The following is a 5,719-nucleotide window of genomic DNA, read 5'->3' as shown; positions in this document are numbered from 1 at the left end:
AGCCCCTGTACAACTTCCCTCTTGGATATCAGTTTTTCATCATCTAAGTTAAAGCTTCCGAAATTGTTGATAACCGTCTTCTCCAAAGTTCTATTATCAAACCTCATAGTTCTTGAGATATTTCCCAATGCAAACGCACTAGATGCTATGATTTCATATATCAATTTTATGATATCTTTAGTTGTTTCAACTACAGACGTGAAATTGTTGAGGAAGTCCGATATCTTGTTTTCAAATTTGTCTTCCAATAAGGAGATATTGGATGTTTCTAAAACTATCGACACTTTTGGCATCTCCAACATCGACCATCTACTTGCCAAGAAGATCAATATCGATCGGTATTGTCTCTCAAGGATAGGCATTTTAGGAACCCTTGGAAGATAGCTGGACTCTTAGTTGCCACTGCTTTTGTTGGCATGCATGCCACTCAAACCTAATGTTTGTTCAAGGACTGCCACCATTTATAGGTCAAAGTTATTCACTGGAGACCCGTCGAATCATCCTCCAACTATCTTTACTTTCTTTGAGTTTTTTAATTTCAATTAAGTCAACATCGTAATGTTGATATTGTTTCTAAAGCTATGTTTAGGGCTATGTTTGTTTCTCCGGTTTTATTTAGGGCTTTGTTTGTTTCTCCGGTGTTTGTTTCTCCCGTTTCATTAAGGGCTCTGTTTGTTTTTCTCGTTTCATTAAGGGCTGTGTTTTTCCATTAAGGGCTCGTTGGCTACTACTAATAATTTATATGCTCTTTATTGTCTACAATTAACTAACCTATCTTAAATTACAAGTCATGGAATATACTAAATACTAATAGAGTGATGCTAAATCAATGGAAATTAATTCTCGCTTGATAAATATGTACTTAGATTGATATAATGCATCTCGAATTAATTAATTGGATGAATCTTCAACATTTACCAACTAATGGCCCAAATATACTTAAATGAATAAATTAAGTATATATGCATATAGTCGTATTTATAAAATACGACTTATAACTGTGTTTCGCCCTTCAACCCACCAAGTTATTTTGCAAGAGCACTTCAAAACCTTTACATCTTCTCCCGACCTTCAGCTTCCATGGAATATGGACAATCTCTCTCTCCAGTATCTAGATACCCTTCGTCATACTCTCTTCTGGTCCCAAAACTAAATTATTAAGCCACGAGAAACCGATATTTGGGACTTGTCCAACAGCCCAAATCGGTCGGTAACCGAGTTGGTTTACAAAGGCATCTCCTTAAGCCCCTCTACGGCTTCCCTCTTGGATGTCAGTTTTTCATCATCTAAGTTAAAGCTTCCGAAAATGATGATAACTGTCTTCTCCAAAGTTCTATTATCAAACCTCATAGTTCTTGAGATATTTCCCAACGCAAACGCACTGGATGGTATGATTTCATATATCAATTTTATAAAATCTTTAGTTGTTTCAACTTCTGGCATGAAATTGTTGAGGGAGTGCGATATCTTGTTTTCAAATTTGTCTTCCGATGAGGAGATTTTGGATGTTTCTAAAACTGTCGACACTTTTGGCATCTTCAACATCGACCATCTACTTGTCCAGAAGATCAAGATCAATCGGTATTACCGTCGCCGGATTATGAAATGGTTAGTCTCTCTCAAGGATAGGCATTTTAGGAACCATTGAAGATAGCTAGGCTCTTGGTTGCCACTGTTGTTGTTGGCGTGTATGCCACTCAAACCTATTGTTTGTTCAAGGACTACCACCATTTGTAGGTCAAGCTTAGTCATTTTAGATCCGTTGAATCACCATCCAACTATCTTTATTTTCTTTGTGTTTTGTAATTTCAATTTAGTCAACATTATAATGTTGATATTGTTTCTAGAGACTGTGTTTAGAGTTGTGTTTGTTTCTCCAGTTTCATTTAGGGTTTTGTGTTTTTCCTTGGTGTTTGTTTCCCTCGTTTCATTAAGAGCTCTATTTCTTTTTCTTGTTTTATTAAGGGTTGTGTTTTTCCATATAGGGCTCGTTGGCTACTACTAATCATTTATATGATCTTTATTATCTACAAGTAACTAGTCTATCTTTAATTACAAGTCATGGAGTACTAAATACTAATAGCGTGATGTTAAATCAGTGGAAATTAATTCCCAGTTGATAAGTATGACATGAACAAAGATGTGTGTACAGAAATTCTCTTGCATATGCCCGTGCGGTCTCTCTTGAGATTTAGAGTCGTCTGCAAATTATGGTGTTACATCATCGATTCTCCTTCTTTACGAAAACTGCACATCAACAACAAATCATATGACATGTTGTATATATGGTTTTCTAATTACCATGGTCGTACGCTATTGGGACACAACAACAAGTTGTTACTATCTTATAAAGATACAGTGGACGACCATAAGTGCTCTAGGCTTTATAGAGTTATTTATACGGGCCAATCAATGGTCTAATTAATCTGCATCTACAGCACGAAACTGAATTCGGTCATAACCATAAGCAACCCTTGTCTGGGCCAAGTCAAGCATCTCTCAACCTCTTCCTATTCCGACTTCTGCTTTATAATCAAGCAGGAGGTTGCATTTGGTTTCGACGAAGATTACAAAGTTGTACAACTCATGGTGTGCAGTCATCACTGTCGTCTCCATGCCCTATTGTACACAAGAAAAACAGATTCTTGGAGGGAGTTGGCCGTCCTCAACGGTGATATTGAAAAACTTGGCTGGGTTAATCCCATAAAATCAAGGTGCGAAAATGGGCACTTTGCGCACTGGCACATGGTTCCACGGGTGAAATCATCACATCCAGAGTTGATACTAAGCTTGGACATGAAGAATGAAGTGTTTTGGACAGTTAAGTTATCGAGTTTTGGGCCCAGACATCATGATGTTATCCTTGCTAGTACCTATTTTGTTGAAGATGAGCACTCGTTTGGTGCTTTGATTTACCTCATTCGTCTACTAATACAATGACGATTTATAATTCTTTTGAGGTGAGATATGGAGTGGGAAGGGTATTGTTTTGGAATATTGTGACCAATGTGGTAAATCCCTTCTATCGGATGGACTTCTATGAGCCACCTCAATAGAGGATGACTGATTGTGTTGTTTCCGAGTGTTGGATGAACGTGTTATGTATGATTATCGTGCTCGCAAGTATGATTATCGTCCTCGCAAGTATGATTATCGCAAGTATGGTTATCGTGATGCCAATGCATTATATAAGCATACATGTACCTTTGTTTCACTTGAGAATGTATCCTAGTTAATTTTTGTTTAGAATTTTGGTTTGATTTCAAGATTGGGCATGGATTATTTTGTTGAGTTTATTAAACTCAATTGCTTCAAGATTAAGAAAAATGATGAAGTAGGTGCATCACCACCTCATCTTAGTTGATGAAATCTTGTGAAGTTTTCATGGCTAAAAGGAAGCCACAATTGCATTACGTGTAAGGCGGTGGAGTATATGGTCATTATATGATATCTTCCTAATTAAACTAATTAGGATACGTAGCATGCATGTGTTAGCTATATATCAACTTTAGTTACTTATAAATAGTAGTACTTGCTTCATTGTATTATAAGAGAAAAAGAAATGTAGTGAATGAGATTTAGAGAGAATGAGCCGTAGCTCATAGTAGAGAGAAAGGAAGAGTGAGTGTTTGTAAGAGCCGAAGCTCTTAGATACTCTTAGATAGAAAGAAAGAAAAGGAATTGTGTGAAGCTCTTAGATAGAAAGAAAGAAAAGGAATTGTGTGAGTTGGAGTGGAAAAGAGCCGTAGCTCTAAGTTGGGAAAAGAGAAGAGAGTTTTGTTGTTGTGCAGAAGCACGTTTGATTATATTTTGTAATCCTTTTGTGAGAAACCTATATATACTTATCCTCCATATTTCATCTTTGTTGAGTGTTCCATACTTTGTGAATCAAATAATCCAACAAATCTGGTATCTAGAGCCACTCAATCCTACCTATGGCGGCAACGCTGAACATGGTTCAACCCCGAATTTCCAAATTAGAGAAACACAATTATGGAAATTGGAGTATTCAGATGCGAGTCTTGTTGCAATCACAAGAGTTGTGGGATATTGTTCAAGACGGCTACACCGAACCTGCTTCCCAAGAAGCCGAAGATGCACTGACGAACAACCAGAAGAACGCCCTCAGAGATGCAAGGAAACGAGACAAGAAGGCATTATTCAATATCTATCAAGGTATTGATGGAACCACGTTTGAGAAAGTAAGTGCAGCCACCACGTCGAAACAAGCCTGGGAGATTCTGAAGAATGCTTTCACCGGCGTTGATAAGGCGATACGAATTCGACTGCAGATACTGCGCAAGACATGAAGAATTGAGTTTAAGGGAGGATGTTGAGTTTATTAAACTCAATTGCTTCAAGATTAAGAAAAATGATGAAGTAGGTGCATCACCACCTTATCTTAGTTGATGAAATCTTGTGAAGTTTTCATGGCTAAAAGGAAGCCACAATTGCCTTTGCATTACGTGTAAGGCGGTGGAGTATGTGGTCATTATATGATATCTTCCTAATTAAACTAATTAGGACACGTAGCATGCATGTGTTAGCTATATATCAATTTTAGTTACTTATAAATAGTAGTACTTGCTTCATTGTATTATAAGGGCTCGGGTGGTAGCCCGTAAAGTTATTTTCATGACTACGTTGATATTGGGTTTTTCCCATTTTCATAGACAATTGGGTATGCTGTTTGGTACCATGAATAATAATATTGCAGCCCACAATTTGGCGTTTGGTTGAGTCCATCAAACCTAGAAAATGTGGACCAAATGACTAAACCACCCTTGCCTTTGATGATTATCACCGACAAATCCTCATATCTCATCAGTTCTAATTAGACCAACTCCATTGAATTATTGCTCTCCACCACCTCCGCAGTTCTAATCCAAGCCAAAGCCGAAAGTTGAAAATAATAGAAATGGAGATGGAAGAAATGAACGTGCTTTACTCCCACCAGAACACCTCAATTCCCTCACATGCTTCGCACTCTTCATTGCCAAACACCACCGATCCTTCTCCGTCTTCGTCCTCTCCACCGCCTCCTCCGCCGCTGCTTCTTCTGTCACCTTCCTCTGCCTCCCCTCCCCCAATCTCCCGCCCGACGCCAATTTCACCCCCATCGAGCTCTTCCTCTGGATATGCTGCATTTCCCTCAAAGTCTCTTGGTACACACCACGGTCAACATTCAGAAATCGGCGGAGACGGTCGAGTTTCCACTCCAAAAAGTGCGACGGCCTGAAATTGGGGAGACGGCGATGACGATACCGTTAATTGGAGAAATAGCACTGCCAAAAGAGGGGGAGAGACGAGAGCAACGATTGCTTCTCTTCGGAGGGAGCCGAGGGTGAATATGGGAAAATAAATTATTTTCAGCACAATGGAGAAACGAGCATATCTAATACCTGCCCTCAGCTGTGATTGAGTTACACTGATACATGGAAAGTAGTATAGGGAAGCCTGAAACCCGCTTGGTATTTACCGGGTCAAGAGATTAGTTTCACAGCTACCAAACAAGAGATACAGAAAGTGAACCCTGCTGTTTCACACCATTTCATAGCTACCACCCGCCCCCTAAGAGAAAAAGAAATGTAGTGAATGAGATTTAGAGAGAATGAGCCGTAGCTCATAGTAGAGAGAAAGGAAGAGTGAGTGTTTGTAAGAGCCGAAGCTCTTAGATAGAAAGAAAGAAAAGGAATTGTGTGAAGCTCTTAGATAGAAA

Source organism: Salvia hispanica, chromosome 3 (genome assembly GCF_023119035.1).
Source record: "Salvia hispanica cultivar TCC Black 2014 chromosome 3, UniMelb_Shisp_WGS_1.0, whole genome shotgun sequence".
Lineage (NCBI taxonomy): Eukaryota > Viridiplantae > Streptophyta > Magnoliopsida > Lamiales > Lamiaceae > Salvia > Salvia hispanica.
This window is presented reverse-complemented; position numbering follows the sequence as displayed.